The 20,828-nt window shown below is 44.0% G+C and overlaps 2 protein-coding genes across 5 annotated transcripts in view; one reads left to right on the top strand and one right to left on the bottom strand.

The window, feature by feature from the left end:
* CMSS1 (cms1 ribosomal small subunit homolog) overlaps positions 1–20,828 on the top strand; it is a 1,297,886-nt gene that overhangs the window by 602,647 nt on the left and 674,411 nt on the right. The window lies entirely within an intron of this gene.
* The window catches only part of FILIP1L (filamin A interacting protein 1 like), a 946,987-nt gene that overhangs the window by 520,349 nt on the left and 405,810 nt on the right, over positions 1–20,828 (bottom strand). Inside the window, exon 1 of one of the 3 annotated variants that reach the window (XM_085622366.1) lies at positions 17,081–17,114. The exons of the other annotated variants lie outside the window; for them this stretch is intronic. The gene's annotated coding sequence lies outside the window, so the exon portion shown is untranslated. Of the gene's footprint in view, positions 1–17,080; positions 17,115–20,828 lie in introns of those variants that run through there. 3 annotated transcript variants of the gene reach the window in all.

Raw genomic sequence — 20,828 nt, 5'->3', positions numbered from 1 at the left:
ATAGTACAATTGTTTTATTATCATTTTATTTTTCGTGTGCTGGCAGTGGGGCGACGCTCCTCCGCTATCACGGAGGAGCAGCGCCTGCTTACTTCACGCGTGTGCAGCATCTTGATTCGAAGAAGTTACTTGTTACCAGGAAGAATTTTTAGGAAAGTGCCATTTGTCTTAGAAATGAGGCCAGAGTGTTTCTTGTAGTGCAGTTGTTCTTTTGTAACATTCCGAAATGTTATCCATCTCTCGCTTCCCATCAGCCAAGAACATGGCCTACTTAGCCTCATGGCCTACTTGGACTTATGGCCTGCTGAGCCTCATGGCCTGCTGAGCCTCATGGCCTGCTGAGCCTCATGGCCTGCTGAGCCTCATGGCCTGCTGAGCCTCATGGCCTGCTGAGCCTCATGACCTACTTGGACTCATGTCCTACTGAGCCTCATGGCCTACTTGGACTCATGGCCTACTTGGACTCATGGCCTACTTGGACTCATGGCCTACTGGGCCTCAAGGCCTACTTAGCCTCATGGCCTGCTGAGCCTCATGGCCTACTTGGACTCAGGGTACCTCCTCCTCCAGTTGTGCGCGCGCCTGGATGCACTTATGGCACATGAAAGGTTGTGCGGTGCTCTCGGTTAATGAGGCGCGGGCCGGTATTATATTTTCTGACAAGCCTGCAAGTTTTCTCTGTTAGCATTGCAATGTTCCCAGAAAATGAGACAGACATTCCTGTAGGGTTGCGTCAGCGGACCAGTGACATGATTGATGCGGGAAGGTTGGAGGGGAATGACGTCTTGACTCAGACGAGGTTTACCTGAGAATTGTCTTCACTTCTCTGCTGGGTAATGTCTGTGTGACTCATGGCCTGACGCGTTGCCATCCTCTGTTCTTATAGAGGGTCAGCTCACACTTACCTCATTGTGTGCGTTCCATTTTTGTGCCAGATTCACTTGAAACACACATCTGAATTCGTTTGTTCGTGAATATCGACGGATCTCCTGTATTAATGAATGGAGTTGATATGTAGAGAGCCTGTGGGAAATCACGTTGATTGGATGAAGTTAGTGAAATGATTTTTTTTGTCATCAGGAACGCACCCATATCACTTTAAGAGAGGTGAAGTGCCTTTCTACTTTGTCATCCAGCACTTCTTCAGTATGCTGGATCAGCAAGTGCATATATGTGTACTGTGCATTTCTGTTTTCCTGTTCTCATGGATTGTTTGCACTTACCCCTGGTAGAAGTGAGGCACTGCTTAAGGTGTAAAAAACATAAGTGCCGGGGTTCAAGATATTTCTTAAGAGCTCTGTGTAGCTGCCACCTCCACCATCACCGCCCATTACTGTCGAAGATAGCATTTCCAACTAAACATCACACTCAAACAAGATACAAGTGTGACATTTTGGACTAGTATAGAATACCTCAAGATGTATGAATGGCCTGTGAGTGCTAGTTATTTTTTTTTTTTTTAAAGTATAATAAAGTTGTTAAATATTTTGCTGTTGCTCTCTGCACAAAAATATACAGCACCGCCACATTGGGGACTGTAGGAATTAAGTGCAGGTGTTTTGCAGTAAGTGCCAGTAAACACCAGCAAAAATTAGGCGGCCGAAAGTTCTAAGTTGGAAATCAAGAATTAGCAAAGATTGTCTAGTTGATATGGCACTGTACGCAGATTTGAAGGAATACCGCGTTAGAGAAAGAAGATTTTAGTGAAATGTGATCGGTGTTTAATTCGTTTTGCCATAACTGATTTGCAGATCGGATGTGCCTTTTTATGTGGTGTACATGGTCAGACCGGCATTTAGGCCAGTCAGTTTTTTGCAGTGTGTGGGCCTATTTAATGACCAGGTAGGTTGTTTTTTACTGTTGATTTCCCGGACATTGCCAGAAACATCGACTGTAGCATGCAGTCTCTCTCCCATACCTTGCACAATACACATACAGCATGTCTTTACAAGTTCAAAACTGGTCTGATTTGCAAATGTAGGCCACGTCTTTTAGCTATCTGGTTAGCTAATAGAGGCCACATTTATTTTAGTGCCGAGGTGTTGCAATTGGGATCCGCACATTTAGTACGCCCACATTTGTTTTTGTTGCTTTTCTGATTACCCTGTTTTGGACTTATTAATATGGATAGGTCTCACTACTAGTCTCTCACTGCCGGTAATCATGTGGTAAATGGACTGCACGTGTTTACCACCAGGATCTGCCTTTTAAGATAAGGCAGCTGTGACGCAGCTGAGCTAAGGGGTGCTTGGCTGGTTACATGTGAACACTTGTGCACACTTGCTCGGGCTGCATGTATGAGTCTACCATTGTGCCCAGCCCGATATTTGTGCAGAAGTAGCCTGGCACAAAGGGGACTCTGCAGGACTAGATGTTGACCTGAAATAGGCCTTATAATATTAGTGGGCACTCATAAGTAAAATATAGACAAACGGGAATGCAGTTCCTAATGAAGACAGACGGGTCGGTGCTAGCCTGGAGAGTCAGCAGGGAGCGTGACTCTTCAGGAGGAAGTGCGCTTGTATATCAGAACCTTTTACCGTACTACAGCTGTGATGTATGCGTAAAAACTGGCCATAAGGTAAATTATCCCGGAGGTGGTGGCTTCCATATAGCAGTAAACTGTTCCTATCTGTAGGTTTTTTTATAGGTACTTATCTGTAGTCTTTTCCCAAACCAATTGATCATCAGATCAAGAAAATGGAGCTCTTCTTCTGAAATTTTCTTTCACATAGAGTGAGGCTCCTTGTGCCTCACTCCATGTGGATGCACACAGGGAGGCACAGCATGTACCCCCCTGTGTGTATGCACCCCATGTTCCAGCACCGCATGACCTTCACAGTCCATGCCATGCTGGAAAGTCCATGCCGTGCTGGAACTTCCTTTGACGTGCCCATTGTGGTGCCTAATTTATAGGCACCGCCGTGGGAATGCCAAAGAATCACCTGCCAATTACTAAAAAAGTCGTAATATGGCGGGCGGTTCCCACGCGGGCTTCGCGGTGCGCTGGCGGGGCAGCCCGGCAACCGCACCACCAAATGCGTAATCAGACCCTTAGTGTGGTACGAATCATGTCCTCTGCAACTACATATTGCATTGAGTAATAGAACAGCATTTCGCAAACTGTGGGCCGCGACCGAATTTTGGTTGGTTACGAAAGTCCAAGCAATAAAAAGCCTTTAAATGTTTCATTTATCTAGTCACATTTGGTGCTTCAAAGCCAGAGGTCGAATGTCAGGTTATGTCTAATGACAAATTGCTGATTATGTTTTTTTAACATGGGGTTTGATGTTTGCAAACTCCTTTCAATGTGCAATCAGGGAAAGAAAAGTAAAGTCAATTTTGTGACAGTCTTGCTGGCAGACAAGGAGTGTGAAAGGAAATGCTGTAGGACGTCATTTTTCTGTACACATTCAGCAGTTAGGAAAGCATAAATGAAGCACATTTTTTGTAATTCTGAAATGTGATGGAAAAAAAGATTTAACTAATCGGAACAAGTCAAGATACTTTACTTAGTGATTCACAAATGCTAAATACTCACTGAAAACCAATTTCAACACATTATCATTTGTTAGAAGCATCCGTCGGGAGAACAAGTTACTGACCTTTGGTAACGCTCTTCATGGTGGATACTCTATCTAACCACAGATTCCTCACTGCCCTCTCACTTCTGCATTCTGTTGAATGGTCTCTTTTACCATCTAAAAATGTTCCAGTATTTGTACACTGTTATTCCTGATCGGGGGCTGCTTCCGAGGGCACACACAGGGTCCAGAAAGAAACGGACTTCATTGTGCAAGGGTGGCGCCTCCATGTGGCCCTGCTTCTTCACTTCTGGAGTGGGACTTAGCCAATGTAGAGCTGCACAACACAACCTAGTGGCACACACAAGCACTGCTGCTGGGGAATCTGCTGTAGATACATTATCCACCAGAGAGTATTACAGAAGATAATTCACTTGCTTATTGAATTCATTGAACATGTGCATGACTGTGACTAAACACAGGAATAAGCACACAGCTGCCCATCCAAGTACATCAGTGTTCCTAAAGGTAACTTAAAATACTCTCAGGTAACCATCAATAGACCCCAGGCCATCTGGTGTTACTGGGAGCTGCCTGGGGCTTCATTTGTTGGTGCCTCCAGTACCGTACATCAGTCCATGCATGCCTTCTATTTGCGCAACCATGTTGTCCCACAGATCTCCAATTCTGGGTTATGTATTTATACTTTAAACAGAGTACTCTATAAGGAATAGACTTTTTTAATTTTTATATTGTCCCATCGGATGTTATTAGCTTATCATCAACCTAAGTAAACTTAATAAATGATAAAAATATGAGGACACTATTTTAACCCAAAGAAAGCAGTGGTGGATGGTGACAATTAAAAGTGGTGGGGCAAAAAAGTTAGGGATGACTCATAAGTAGGGGGCGAGTCGTGAGTTTTGTTTTACTTTAGCCTTGTCATTATTTTGAATACTGTGTACCTCCATCACATCCATTTGCACAGAATCACAAATACTACCGGAATACGTGACCACTGCCCTGTGCACTCTGCAGGGGGGCCAAGTACTATATATTCTTAACACCTTTTTGACCCACTGGCAGCCGGTGTGAAAATATTGCAGTGCCCTCATACTTGGCTCCAGAGCACTCAATCGTAGCCGGATATAAACACCTCAAGGTGACTGAAGTGGTTCTCAACCCTCTCCTCTTTCTTGGGTGCAGCCTGGCATTCAACAAAACCTCAATGAGTATCTGTAGGTACCCCCTCAAATGTTGCTTATAGGTCTGGGAGTAAGGGGGAAACAAATCAACAATAAAGGTAATGAGAACTCCCACACAACCTATATTTCTTTATGTAGGCTCACTAAAGCTCGACGTGGCTGTCCATTGTAAAAATGTAACATACTAAGCTTATATTCATGATATATATCTTTTATTGTATTTCTTATATTATTCATATTTTTCTTTTTTCAATTTTCTAAGTGTACAAAAAAGGTAAAAAGCAGGTTTAACATTTTTATTAATTCAGATATGCAATAATTTCATCTGTTAATACATATAACAATTGCATTGATGTATTTCTACACTTCTGAGATTGATACATGTGTCAAAACATTTAATGTGTCCCCCAACTCATACCACACAATCATTCTAACCTATCACACCACCACACATTACCAATCTCTCATCATATGCATCCACCATCCCCGCCTAGATGGCATACACTATGAAAATCACAGTAAGAACAACTCAAAAGATGTCTGTGAAAGTGTTGTAGGCTTGGTTATCACTACAGCCAGTTCAACGCACCTTTCGGTGGCAACTTTCAAATTGAAACCACCTTCATCAGGACCACCCATAAGAGGTTTATAGGTGAGTGGTTGGGGAATAACAGATTTATAAGCCTCCTCTCCTTGTAGCAGGATTGAAATGTGAAAGAATAAAAAATTTGCTAGCATTCGCGCCAAGAATTTTCAATTCTATTAAGGACACGGAGGCGAGGATTATGCCTTCTCATTCATTTATTGCTACTCACAGCAGCCAATGAAAAATTGTTTTATCAAACCAATAAACTACATTTCCCATGATGCTCGTCATACATCATATCCTGTTCAAGCCTATAAGAGCCACTGTTTCCTTATCCTGATCCTCTTGCTTTGCTCGAACTGTTTAGTCCAATAACATTAAAACAAGTCCAAACTGTCATCGTCCAACGTGGAAGAACCCTAACCAAGCTGGAACGTTATACGACTTCTTCATCCAGAAGTACATCTATTCCGTCTTCTTTTCAGAACCTGAAATAAATGAAACATACAACCCGTAACTTCTGTTAACCAGAATATAAAATACATATGGGTGGGCATGTATTGCATACATTGTAATATAACGGGGTAGAATAATCCTCGCATCCGTTTCCTTATTAGAATTGAAAAATCATGGCGCAAATGCGAGCACATTTTTTATTCTATTACAGGACCGGAGGCTTTGGATTATGCATGTTAAATGCTTATTAAAAACTACTGTAACTATATCACCCACCGGTTTATAATAAAATTGTTTAAACGTAGACTATGTTGACCAATCAGCAGATCGCATAATATCTTGAATAGTTGAACCCAGCATGAAGGTTTTGGATGCCATTGCACCACAAACAGAGTGTGCCCCAAACCTCTGGGTATCAATACCAGCTTCTTGCATAATTGTTTTTAACCACCTGGCTGTTGTAGCCGCTGACACCGGTTTATATGGTTTCTGCAATGCAATCAATAATTGTGTCGAACCTTCCGGCCGTACAGACAGAGTACATTCTTCATAGGCCTTAAGGCACTGAACCACACATAACTTTGCATTACTGGGAAAGGCATGATATTTAATACTTCTTGATAATGTCTTAGTCCTACCAGTAATGTTAAAGTAAACCCCTTCCGGAGTAAATACTCTACCTGTAAGATCCAAAACTCTCACATCCGACGAACGTCTGCAGGCAGATAAGTATAACAACATAGCTAATTTGGCCATCAATTGTTTTCTGGATAAGAAATTTAGCTGGCCACTTGTCAAATAATGAAAGAACTAATGAAACATCCCACAGAGAGGAGTATTTCGGTTTCGGGGGATTAGCTACTCTGATTCCTTTCAGTAATTTACAAACTACTGGGTGCATACCCACTGGTTTACCATCTATCTGGGTATGTCTCGCAGAAATGGCCGATCTAAAATTATTAACCGAACGGTAGGCCAAACCCTTCGATGCCTTTTCTGACAATAAATTTGCAACCCAGGGTAAGTCTGCCCCCACTGGCTCCACGTGCCGTTCCACGCACCAACGAACCCAACCTTTCCAGGCTGAAGAGTATTGTTTCCTTGTGGAAGGGGCCCAGGCTTGTTTAATGAACGCCAAAGCCCTTTCTGAAAATCCAGGCAATTCTCATTGTTGCTGGAAAGCCTCCATGCCATCAGGGACAACTGCTCCAATATCACCACGGAATCAGTCTGGGAAAGTCGCAGCTCATTTCCAATAGCACTGGGAACCAAGGTTGTGGCTTCCATAAGGGTGTGACCAGAATCACCTCCGCTAGTTGACGGGTTAACTGTGTCACCACTCTGGGAATCAGAATGAACGGAGGTAAGGCATAGTTCAGGCCCACTGACCAGTCTTGGGGAAAAAGCATCAGTCGCTTTCGCTAATGGGTCCGGCGTCCAGCTGAAAAATGTCTGCAACTGTCGATTCAGTCTGGACGCAAAAAGATCTATCTGACAAGGGCCCCATATTGCCTGCAACCAATGAAATATCTGGGGTTGTAGCTGCCAGTCGCTGTAATCCTGGAGATATCTGGAATTCCAGTCCGCTACAGTATTCGACTGTCCCGGAATGTATTCTGCAATGACTGAGATCTGATGACTTAGGCAATAGTGTCAAAAGTCCTTTGCTATCTTCACTAGTAGTGACTACCTCGTACCTCCCAACTTGTTGATATATCTCACTGCTGAGATATTGTCCATCCATAACAGAATGCAACAAGAGACCAGTTTAGGAGAGAGGGTCCAAATGGCAAACGACACGGCCAACAGCCCCGGCAATTGATGTGGAGATCGAACTCTTAGTGACCACAATCCTCCTGTAGAGATATCTCCGCAACGTACTCCCCAGCCCCAACGACTGGCGTCTGACTCTATAACGACCTCTGGTTGGGAACCGAAGATGGCCCTGCCATTCCAGGCCTCTACGTGGCCCAATCACCATTGTATCTCTTCTCGCACTTCTTGAGACAGAGGCACCAGGGCTGTGTAGGACAGACCCCTGCGAAGGTGTTGGATCTTTAGTCTCTGAAAGGCCCAATAATGAAGAGGACCCGGGAAGATCACCTAAATTAACGATGCTAACAGTCCCACTACTCTGGCAATTGTTCGTAGGGAAACTGTCTGTTTGGATAGTACCGACGTGAGCTCCTTCTTGAGATCTCTCAGTTTGGAGCGTGGAAGACTCAATTGAGCTGTCCGGGAATTTATGACAAACCCCAGAAAGTCCACCATCTGGGAGGGACAAAGGGATGACTTGGTTTCGTTGATCACGAACCCCAAATTCTGTAATAGGGACATGGTCATCTGTAAATGCTGCACGGCTAGGGCTTGAGTCTGTGCCATAATGAGTATATCGTCCAGATATACAATCCTGCGGATGCCTTGCTCCCGTAAATGAACAATCACCGGTTTCATTACCTTGGTGATGCACCAGGGAGATGAGGAAAGCCCGAAAGGAAGGGCCAAATACTCCAACTTTCTGTTTCGCCATCGGAATTGCAGGAAGCGCCGATGGGGAGGAAAAATAGGGATTGTGAGATAGGGGCCCTTCAAGTCTAGTCTGACCATCCAATTCCCTTCTTTTAATATATCTGCCAGGAGATGGTGGCCTTCCATCTTGAAGTGTTTGTAGGTTATAAATTGGTTGAACTCCCTCAGGTTTAACATTAACCTGTGACCACCACCTTTTTTCTGCACTAAGAAAGCAGTGCTGCAGAAGCAGTGAGGCCCATTGTCGCAATACGCAATTGCATGTCTCCTCAGCAATTCTATTTTTGCGTCTATAAAGGCACACTCTTGTTGGGAAAAACTGAGTTGTCTCGGTTGAGTGCTTTGGAATGGAGTCTGTTAAAAATGTAGCTGAAATCGCTGAATGGTTTGTAGAACCCATGCATCATGTGATAACATTTTCCAATTGTGAGTGAAAAACTGGGTGCGACCCCCCCAACGGTAAATGAGACATTGGAGTAAGGCTTAACTGCAGTGGTCTGGGCTTGGTAACCGGCACGGTGTCCGCCACTGTTGAAACGCGTTCTGTTGCATCTTTGCCTCGTGGGGTAAAAAGTTCCTCCTCTGGTGGAATCCCACTCTCCAGGACCACGTCCGTAGTCTTCTCTGGGAGGACCTTGATAGCACTGGCGGCCTGGCGAGCGTCCTCTGCTTCACCTGGCCCTATTAAAAAGGCCTACCTGATAGACCCATTTAATTCCAGATTAGGCTTTGTCCAGGGATGTAAACGTGCCCACATATTTAGAGACGTCCTTGACGAATCTGTCGCCACAGAGGTTACCCTCCGCTAAAGGGCCAAGTTCAGCCGACACTAACTCTGTTAAGTTGGAGTCCATCCTCATCAGCAAGGACTTGCGTCATTCAATAGAAATGGCACAGTTGGCGGTTCCTAATAGACATATTGCCCTCTGCGTCCAGCCTGCTAATGCATCTGGATCCACAGAAGTGGCAGATTCTTTTGCTACTATGGCCATTTCAAGGATCTTGGCTAAGGGCCCTACTACGTATAAAGGTTTGTCCTGGCAACCCCTCCAGGCACGGTCGATCCCTTTTTTGGGGTCCCTGGCAAATTTCTTAAGGAAGATGAAGAGGCTAGGATCGATTTCCGGTGTCTCCGCCACCTTATCTGGGATATCTGGCCGAGGGCACTCAGAACGCAGTCTGTTGCGCACTTCCTTGTCTAAACCCTTCCTCAGGTTATCGTATAGATAGTCTGCCAATTCTGGGGCTGGAGCCCAATCAAAGGAACACGGGTGTACAATATCCGCCGGATTAAACGTCAATGGGGTGTTAGGATTTTGCCGAGTTCTGTCTGGAGTTTTATCTGCTACATTCCTGGATCTTTTCTTGGGGGGAAGTCTCCTCGTCAGTCATATCTCTGCCTGTGGTGTTGGTGTCTGTGTGCACTTTCTCTTTGCGTTTCGCCTTACCACCCCTGGTAGTAGATGGGTTGGAGTAACCATGATCAGGAGCATTAACCTTGGGCAATTTTGCAAGTGCGTCCGCATGGGGCCATGGCCCTGACTTAGGTTTGTCTGAGCTATCTTCAGCTTGAGGCTCAGTGGGGAAATGAAATCCATGCTGCTTTACAAAACTCTCTAGTTGCTTGGTTATGGGTTTAAAAGCGGCTGCCAAGGCTTGCTGCACAGTGGTAGGGACTGCCTTCTCTATGGCCCTGTTGACCGAGTGCTGGACGGAGGCAACAAGAGTGTCAACAATATTATCCTCCAGGAGATTTTCCAGTTGCTCTTCAGGCTAGGTCTCATCCTCCTCATATCTCACCCACTCTTCCATTGCACAGCCTTAAGTGTATCTCTATGTCAGATAGTGCAATATCTAAATACTGGAGGAGTCAGGGGGGAGCTAACCCACATGCACACCAAAGTCTTCAAATAAAGGTACCTAGCTCCTCAGCAGTGCTGTAGTCCAGATTATTCCAGCCCACTAGGAAGTAATAGCCAAATTTAATTTTAGGGGAGCGTGTTCTCACTCCCGGGCCAAACTATTCTTGTAGTCGGTCAGGCGTAAGATAAGAAACTGCTCTGTGAAATTCCACGCTATTCTGAGCTTTCAGGGAGACGTGCGCAATGTGCGTAACCCAAAAAACGTGCAAAAGCACGTTGAAGCGTTACAGGCTCTCAACCGCACCTGGCTACAAGGGGAAGCCACCGGCGGTAAAGCGCGAGGAGCGCGCACTCGATCTTGACATATAAACGCTGCCGGAGACAGCAAGGTACCTCTGCTCCCAGCGGGAGTCTCCCTGATCGTCTGCCCGAACGGGCCGATTAAACAGAAAGCGCCGAAACGCGCATAAGCATGGCAACAATGTAACCAAGTTAATAAAGTTAACGTGCATCACATTATATTAATACCGCAGCGTGTGCATAATTAAACAATCTCATTACAAGAGTCAAGTAGTAAATGTCAGCACTTAACTCTGAGTGAGCAGCAAAGAAAGAGGCTCAGGATAAGGAAACAGTTGCTCTTATAGGGTCGAACAGGATATGATGTATGACAAGCATCATGGGAAATGTAGTTTATTGGTTTGATAACACGTTTTCATTGGCTGTTGAGTAGCAATAAACGAAAGAGAAAGCATAATCCGAAGCCTCCGGTCCTGTAATAGAATCCCAGCCACTGGACTCTCAAATTGGAATCCTAGAGAAGATATGAAGCACCTTTTTCGGAATCTACAATCTTTTAATCTTTTCTGTTTCCAAAATTTCCAAAGTAAGATTTATTTGATATATTGCTTTGTTGCCATGGTTATTTAAAAAAGTAACCACTGAAATCCCAGATCAAGGTACAGCCCGCATCTTACACCACGCTTGTATTTCAATGGCAGAGGAGCAACAAAACCCTTACATAAAATTTAGTGTAATGTACTGAGTGCAGGAGAGATACACTTCTCCCATGCTCCTCAGCCTTTCCTCCTCTGTGTGCAGTTGAGGCAAAACGTCCTTCAATCCATTCCACTGCAGGAATTCCCTTATTGATGCTAGGTGCATCTGCTCCGAGTGCACTGCAGGGTCACAGCTGGGGTTTCCAGTGCTGACAGAATTCACGGCAGGGGCACTGCCTGGGTAGTTAGCTGCTTGTGACAGGTGCAGGAGCAGACATTTTCCTTGTTATTGAATTCTTTGGAACTCTTTCTTCATACGTCTGTGGGTGTCAGAGAAGCAGAATGGGATTTAAATGGGTAAGGTACGTACGGTAAGAGAGGAGCTGGGGATATCAGGGTGCAGAGCTGGACAGGTGCGAAGAAAGGAGGGGGTCTGTAATAGGGTGCAGAGCATGCATAGGTGCCTACAAAGGAAAACACGGATTAACTCTACATCACACAGGCTTGACCATAAATAGGTTTTAAAACAGGAGTGGAAACTGAAGCATCAGCGAGCAAAGACAAGTGGACAACACAGAGGGCAGGGAGAGCAGCTCTGCGATAGGGTGAAGCGGTGGCGTCACTGCAGAGGAAAGAGGTACAACTCCACAGGGTGCAAAGAGAGAGACTAGAGCCAAAGATGTCAATAGAGAGAGGAGAAAGAGGAGACATCAGTTCTGCCACTCGGTGTAAATACAGGAGTGAGGGACTGCAGAGGGAGAGTGCAGCGAAGGAAAAATAAGAGGGACAAAGAGAGAGGAAGAAGAAAAAAGAATTAAGAGTGCACGAAGTGCAGTTACTAAGACAAAAAGGACAGTGGTGGAAAACGAAAGGTAGGAGCGAAAGACAGTGCAGGAAGATAAGGAAAAGAAGAACACTGAGCAAACTTGAGCGGTTAAGAGATGTAAGGAGTGAGAAAAGGTGAAAGCAGGAGCACGCAACTGGGCCTAAAGCTCGCTGCGAGGAGGAGAATGACACTGGGTAAGTCCTGTTACGTTTGGGGTACACTGGCGCCCCCACTCACTGCTGAAGTCATGCTGAGCTTTGAGCCCGGACAGAGCTTCAACATCACCAGGCACATCACCAGTGGTGACTAATGGAAAGGTAGCATGGCGCTGCTCTGAGGCTTCGACCAGTTCTAAGGAACTGCGGACAGCAGGACCTTTGGCCCCAAGGAGGGCAATTCTTTCCTTCTGCTGATAGGTGCGGAGTAAAAAACAAACTCTAAAGTGGCAGATAACAATGAGCATGTGTGAATATACTGCTTCTATGTGCAGTTATACATTGTGCAGCGTTGGAGTAATGTGCTCTTGTATGTGCCAGTGCGGTAATATATTCCAGGCTGTGCGTCACACATTCTTTGGCATACGGTCACATATTCTATGTGAAGTACGCTGCGTGCTCCTTGCAGTGTGGCAATACATGCTACCAGAACTTGACTCACATTAGACTCAATGGCTGATTGAATGTTAGGGCTTATCACTGCCAACAACCTTATTTCTGTAGCAACAAATGATGGACGGAATGCTGAATAAATCAATCCTTCACCCCCAGTCAAGCGATCTGGGTTAAATCCATCGTTCTTTTGCGCACTACGCCACCCCAGTTTGGAACCAGCCATATGCAAATCAGTCTTGTCCCTGCTCCCCATGGGAACAGTCTAGCCCGAACTGCCAAGCTGGGTCCTCCCTGGACCGGAAACGAGCATTCCGGGAATGGTTTCGGGATATCACCCCTCATCAGCCAGGCTAGCTTAAATCCAGTGGCACAGCAAGTAAGGGACTTTTGTTGCCACAGCATTTTTCACCCTAAGTGGGATGTGTATGCCCAGACGTGGGTCACTTGCTCGCTGTGCCACTGGATTCAAGATAGCCTGGCTGATGACGGGTGATACCCCGAAAAGGGTTCCAGGAGGCTTATCTCTAATCCAGCGAGGACCCGGCTTGGCAGTTCGGGCTGGACTGTTCCCATGTGGTCAAGACTGATATGCATATGACTGGGTCTAAACTGGAGTGGTGTAGTGAGCAAAAGAACAATGGTTGTAACCCAGATCTCTTGACTAGGGGTGAATGTTTGATTTATTCAGAATTCCGTCCATTATTTATTGCAACAACCTTCTTGCAGCACAGAAGCCTGGGCCAGTCATCATCTTTAAATCCCCTCAAATTCAGCTTCATTAACCCCTACGCATTCATGCATTGAACGACCTAGGCTGGCCAGTCATGCGCAAAGATTTTCTGAAACAAGAGTATGATGTTCACAAAGACAGATGATGTGGATTGAAGGTCACCACTGCAGGCACTTTTAAGAGGGCCCGGTTGTTCCCAAGCTGGGGAGCCTCAGGTGTCTGGCCCCAGGGTGACCATCGTTGGGTGCCACCATGGGTACACACACAGCAAGGTGCCCCAAACTGCACTGTAGTCTGTACTCTGGGGTGAAAGGCTGTCCCTGTTGTATCATTCTGAGTACTTAGCTTTAGATTTTACAGACACATAAAAAGCTGATGCTGCAGTAGCCCTGACAAAAAGAAAGGGTGAATTCTTCCTTACCCAGCACACACTACAAATATTTGTGAAATACAAAGAAATTAAAACATTGTTGTCTAAAAAGGTTATTAGAATGTTACCTCTTGCAGCTGCAGAACGTTGATCCGAGCACGGGGTCGCAGAGCTAACTAATCCAGGAGCTGCTCTCATACTGTTTATTACATTAAACAGCATGACAGGAGCACCAGGATTGGAAGGAGCAGGCTAACCTAGCGCTCTTTATGAGACTGGGGGCCTGTCTCTTCGCTCCATCTGGATGTCTGACACAGCTCGGGTTGGAGAGGTCTGAAGTGCGCATGTCAGACTGGCTGTCACAAGACAGCCAGACAATCTGACATGCACACTTGACTTTAGGCTGAGGCATTTCTGCTGCCACTCAGTAAGAATGGCACCGCCCGCCACCCTCACACTCTGGCTAAAAGGGAGTGCTTTGGCACTTTGTTTAAAATGGTAATGACTGCTTAATTACCATTTAATTTGCTTTTGCTACGGTCGCAGCAGGGGTGCGATGCTCCTCTACCAGAGAAGGAACCGCCTGTGAAAGATAGAGTGTAAACGGCTTTTTGAGACAACCGGGGCACAATAGAAATCTATAAATAAAATATACTTTTCAGCACAGAGAAAGAATAAACAATTGTATTACATTTCAAAAAGTACAGAAAATACACTTGCAGATGAAAAACTGAATAAACAATATGAATTCCATGTCGAGCCAGTTATTACACTATATTAATACTAAATACCGAGTGGTTTAGACAAGTCAAGAACAATTTAAAGCCTGAATATAAATGTCTAATTCCTAGAAAGTAGCATTTTCCTCTGTGCTAAAGACGTGTAGTTAAAATTTATGTAAAGCTTTCGTGTTAATGTATAAAGATTGACATCTATTTTAAATAAATGGAGAATGGTTTGTATAGTTAACCTCTCAAGGACCTTACATGTAGTGTATATGGATTATGAGAAATGGGAGTGAAATGTTAGACTATTAAGATGATTCAATTTAACTATTTTACTCCGTATTTATGGAACGTTCGAGTTTGCTAAAATATATTTATATCTGTGTATTTATGAAGATTGCCCTCGCACAATAAATATAATTGTTAATAGTAAATATGCTATGTTCTGCGAAAGTCTAGTAAAAGAAAACTTAACAGCAACTGCTTTAATTGACATTTTAAACACTGGATAAATATAATTAAAAGAAGTATGTAACCAGAAAAAACACAAATGTAGATAGCCAGTATATAAATGGTGACAAGGAATTTAATGATCATTTAAGTTTAAATGTAAAAGACTGGAGCTCTGGTTATCTGGGTATCTAAATGTGTATTAACTTCTTTTAGCGCTAAAAAACCTACAGTGGCCTTTGAGCACGCCCATCGCTTACCATTGGGGCGCTTTATTGCCACTCCTATTTGCTTATCTCTTATTGGATAGTTTACCTACCTCATCTTGTATTTGTCCCTCCCTTGAGACATTGCCTCTTTACCATTGTTTTGTTTGCCTGACCTGTATCCTTCAATTGCTCACTTTAACTGATACTTTTCTACAACATTCTATCATTGTGCATGTATTTCCAGCTCTTTCCCTCATGCGCTTCTCCCCATACCTACCTCTGTGCGCTCTGTGGTGCTCTCTCTTCCCCTCACTTGCTCTCTCCTTTGTAGGCTGCCTTTCTATTCAATAGCACTCCTTGTTCCTCCCTTCTTCACCGACCCTCCTCATTTAAAAAAAAATAAAAAGGATGTAATATTCCTCAGCCACTCTCGGTGCTTCCTCTCATCCGTTACTCCATTGGCCCCCCACCCCTTGTGGTGAATCCCCTGCCCACTACCCGACCATCTCCTCCATTGCTCTCCGACATCTTGTGGTGTTTAGCACTATTTAATTCAACGCTATTTTGATATGACTTTGAGGTAGAAAAAGTGAATATATCACCGCATCTGAAGAAATATTTCTAATGTCCTCCATGATCCATTTCCCATTATTTGAAACTGAATATAGAACAAGCATTGGCAACGCCAATAGGTCTGTCTCGTCAATGGGAGAGCTGTTTGTTTTGCCGATTGGGTGAGGGGCGCATAACGAGGGAAGCCTGTGGCAGTGGCAAATAGGATGGTAAAAAAAGCGATAAGGAGCAGCCAGCGCTGGATGCGTCATAGCGTTTTTAGGTCGAGCCTGGGTAGTGAATGCGCTGCGGCATGCTGTATTGGAGTGTGGAATAAAAGCCCTGCCCACTCTCCGCCCATATTTGTCATTGGCTTGTGTCATTGTCCTTCGTAATGGCTGGCTTCTGATTCATTAATAGCCTTGTTAGTCCCTCCTTAGTACCGCCTTGTCTTCATTTGTAACCTCCCATGAGGACTGGCCCTTTTACTTCGGTTGTTACACAGTACGTCTTTTTTAGTCCGTAAGCACTATTTTCTTTAATTAGTTTCTCCTACTGCATACACAACATGCTTTCCTGCAACATTCAGCATGCCATGCACAGTTTCACTTTAGGATCAGCCCGGGACAATGGTAGCTGCCTCTTTGAAATGCAAAAGGCCTCACAGTTACAAGAGTTTGAGCTATTGGCATGGTAAATGACACTGCCTTTTATTTATGTGTTAATTAGCAATTCAGATAAATAAAAGGCATTGTCATTTACAATGCAATAGCTTAAACTCTCGCAAATTCGAGACCTATTGCATTGCAAATGCTTGTTTTTTCCTTCCGTCAGTTAGTGGAGGAATAAGAAACAAGAATAGGTGGGAGGTTTTAAGAAGCAACTGCTTCACAATTGTTTTTTTTAGACCCAAGTTGTTTGGGCACATTTGAGTGACAGGGCTGGCATTTAGGATAGCACCTCTCATGTTGACTCTATAAACAACTTTTCTAGTTGTTTACTGTAGACCCCATTCACTGTGGGGAATGGAAATAGGGGTCCCACAATGTGGCACACTGTTAAGACAACGGACAAGTGAATTTAACAGTTGCACTATAGATTAAAGTTTCACATCTCATGCAATTTGTGATTCTGACTCAAGTGTGATTTTTAAACTGGATTCCACTGGAGTACAACGCAGTTTGCACAGAAGGGAGCTGTGTGATTTTAATCCAGGTGGGGGGGGGGGGGGGGGGGGGGGGGGGTTTAACAGAAACAGGGTGAGTGGGAGGTGAAGAAGAAATATGGACGGGGGTTTAGAGGGAAAGGAGCAACAATGAGGGGGCGGGTTGAGAAGCAACACGGACGGTTATGAAGCAACATGGACAGGGGGCTGGCCAGAGCATTAAGAAGAAACACCGACAAGGGAGGTGGGAGGGGGAGAAGCAAAAAACGAAAGAAATAGTACCTCAATTACAGCGCCATCTTCAGAAGGACCTTAATCCATCTGAAACAATCAGAAACGAGAGGAAATAAAAACAGCTGGTACTGCCCACTTAGATGGCAGACCATAAGAGTGACAATGAAGCCCTCAAATGGTATGCGGTGGGAGGGCTTCAGGCCCCACAACACAAGCTGCAAGCAAGGGAGCATGCACTAGTGCGTGCTCACGCAGGTGAGACCTAAAACGTTTAGGATTGCCAACCTTTTGTTTGACATTGGGATAAGAATGGAAATAACAATAAATGAATAAATTCCAATTTGTAAAGCGTGAACATATCACCCCTTGAAGGGTTTCAAGGCGCGGGGGCCGTCGGGGAGAATAAGTGATGCTGAGTTGAGGTGCCACAGGTGCGGGGGATCGAAACTTGAGCCCCGCGCTCCAGAGTCCATGCTGTGGACGCTGCACCACACATCCTCCTTCTGGTCTCGACTGGGCTGGGATATGAGCAGCCCACCTCATTTCCTGGTCCCACCTCACTGCCTGCTCCTGGAAGCCCACAAATTAATCTGATTGTATCTTTTACGGTAAGCCCCAGAGATCCCCGTCAATCAAGGCACTTTGCTGGACACTCCAGAATCCTGTCAAAGTGTTAATATTTCGTGGTTTTAAACCCAGGTACCGAATTTTACTGTCCTAATTGGGATTCAAGTGGCATGTTGTCAAAACGATAAAGGGTATAAATAATACCGTTGAGGTTTAACAAAAAAACAGTGAACTTTGAGGACCCTGGTTTAATGTAATGTTTAAGGTCATTGCAGTGACGTTTTAAATGTGTACTCCTTAAAGTGCTATTATGGTGCAACTGGGAAGTTTCTAAACATTCCATAAAGGTACTAGAGATTACTGCATTCCTGTATGCAAAATGTGACGGTTTGTTTCCGTCATAGACGTAGCTCCAAGCACAGTTCGAACAGTCGATAAGGGTACATCTGTTTAATCAGTATAATGAATTTTTCGCTCTCACCACTTTTATGATATAGCACTAGTAATTTTGTTGAGACAGTGAATGTCTATCGAGTGAGCATTATACATGCTAGGCCTACAGGGGTTGCTCTACTCCCCACAAAATGAGCAGCCATCAATCAGCAGGAGTTGCTACAGGGCGGCAGCAGCAGCTCAATCACTATTTGCTGCTTGACAACCTATGCATGTGGTGGGGCATATCTACTTCTGCCCCAAACACATATGGAATGTGTTTCATCTGCGGGACGATGGGCACTGTTGCTGATTCAGGATGATAGTCCTCGATCCTGCTTCTCACCCATCCCACCTGGGAGAAACCAGAGAGTCCTAAACAGAGGAGCGTGGTCAAGGAAATATTATCTCTCTGTTGTTGCCTCCTCCTCAGTCGTCCTCTGCTGTTTTTTCCAGTAAATCTGTGGGACTGTAGGAATGCTTCTGAGGAGAGACGCCATCTACTGAGACTGCAGAACTGTACATGGATCCTCCTTTTCACTCCGATGAGTTTCCGGGAAGTTGGGGAATGTCTTGCACCATGGCTTAGTGACTGAATGCCTCCTGGTGCTGCTGGTTAGGTGTTTGGTGCCACAACATTCCATGAACTCGCCATGTCTATGACAAATTATTATAATAATAGTAATGGACATGGTCGCTTTGAGGCTATGTTGTTAGAAACCTCTAGTTGATGCTATATACCTTTTTGCTGCACCCTCAAAAATGCTCTTTTTTCTACTTTTGTCAGCTTGAAGAATAAACATGGTCATAACTTTTATAATTCTTTATTTTTAGGGAAGAGGGTGAACCTTTGTGCTTGAAAAGAGGAATAGAAATCTGCATCGTTTTAGTCCAATTGTTTAACATTTATTTTATGCAGAGATTTTGAATTTGATAAACTCTAAACAAGTATATTTTTGTTTCTTTTTAGGTAAGCAACATTTTGCTGTGGATTTTCTGTTAGAACTGTGCTTCTCGTGGTAAAGTATCTATTTCATGTTTCTGGGCCTTTCGTCTGTTGCTCCACATTTTAGTTCCTTTTTATCTGGTTGCCTTTTGAGGATCTTGGGTTGTTGTCAGATGCAAAATTTGAACGATATATGATTGTCATGCCATCCTTCAGAAATCTACAAATAAGTATGCTATTAAAATAGCAGATTTGATGGGATTCTGTTTTTTTGAGTTGTATTGTTCCAATGTTTGACATTGCTGAGACCTGGGATTCTAAGCGTGAAGATGGTGGACTGGGCACAGGGCGTGGCCAATTACCAATAAAATATATTGCATATCAGAATCATTGTGGCCCATTGCTATCGAGCTAATAATGGTGAATTTATTTTTTTATATTTAGTTGTTAATAATTTCGCCCTTATAAGCAAGTGTTTACATAAGCAGACTATTATATCAAAATTACACATTCCAGCGTGTAAAATTGCAATCATTTTACAAAACTGTAGCAGCGCTCCACTATATAACAACCCACCTCACTTCTTTCAAACTTATGCAAGTTGCTCTACTGCCCTACATGATGAATACATTGTTGCCACATTCGTTGCAGTAATGTGGGGCTTATGCTGAGTACTGAAATTGCTTGTGTAGTTTGTGATCAATACAATATAACGTTTTTTAGCTAAATTCATAACATGTCTTCATTGGGTCATTTGAAAGCTGGCTGGTCGTTATTTTACTGTGAAGAGTGGCAGTTACAGATTTTGTAATGTGTTGTTGTGTGCTTTTATTAGATGACTTGTAGGGTAGCACTGATTTTGTGTGGAATTTACAGTTTTGCTCTCTCTCGCTTGTGCTGTTTGATGCAGAGGCTGACCGGATCTTAGTTTCCCAATGGTATTTTATTCTGCACACTAGAGAGGGCACAGTTTTGCACTCAGATACTACACTGGAGTACATATCAATCGGGGAAAGAAGACATTGTTGATTTTAAAACCGTCAAAATATTCTGATGTTTTGGGAAATATATACCAGCGGGTCTCATTAGAATTGTCCGTCAACTTTGTTACCTTGTCAAAATGGCACATTTTTCCTTCTTGTTTGGTTTCAGTACACAACGTTTGCGAGACTGCGTGTTACATAAATAAAAACCACAAAGAGGGAGTGCTTTAAATTGGCTGATTATTTGTGTAAATCTTAATACAGAAATGTAACCGAACCATTATTTTGACATTGTATTTTTCCAGATATCCAGCAAATTTGTTACCACACCATAGCAGCCTAGAATGTCTTAAAGTCGACATTTATACAACACCTAACAAATCAAATGCCTTTCAGTTTCAATGCATTCTGTGTAGGATGGGCGAGTGCGGATTACAGCCAGGTGACTTTCTTCTCTTACACATTTGAAAAACTCATTTTCGACTTTTGAAAACAATATGATTCCCGTAAGGTTTCTTTCATTACCACAGGCTTTTATGCTGGTGTGGAACGGCAAGGAATGGCGTCTTGAAATGTGTATTACGACTGTTTAGAAAGGTCTTGTGCGGATCAGACAAACGTGCAATGGGTACGACATGGATGGGAATCCTTAATTGAATGATGAGTGGAATTTATGAGGGCTTGATGCATTCTGAGCGTGAAACCACAGTGAATAGTCATCGGGGTGGGTTTAATCTGATTGGCTTTTCATCAGTGGTGCTGGGACGATTTTTCAATTCTGGATACTGGCCAGTAACGTCGCCTCACGAAAAGCGAAGGGGGAATTTGACAGTGTGTCCTAGAAAACAAAGAAAGGCCGCCATAAGGA

This window comes from Triturus cristatus, chromosome 8 (genome assembly GCF_964204655.1).
Source record: "Triturus cristatus chromosome 8, aTriCri1.1, whole genome shotgun sequence".
NCBI lineage: Eukaryota > Metazoa > Chordata > Amphibia > Caudata > Salamandridae > Triturus > Triturus cristatus.
Note: the sequence above shows the minus strand (reverse complement) of the source record. Positions and strands in the feature narration are given on the sequence as shown.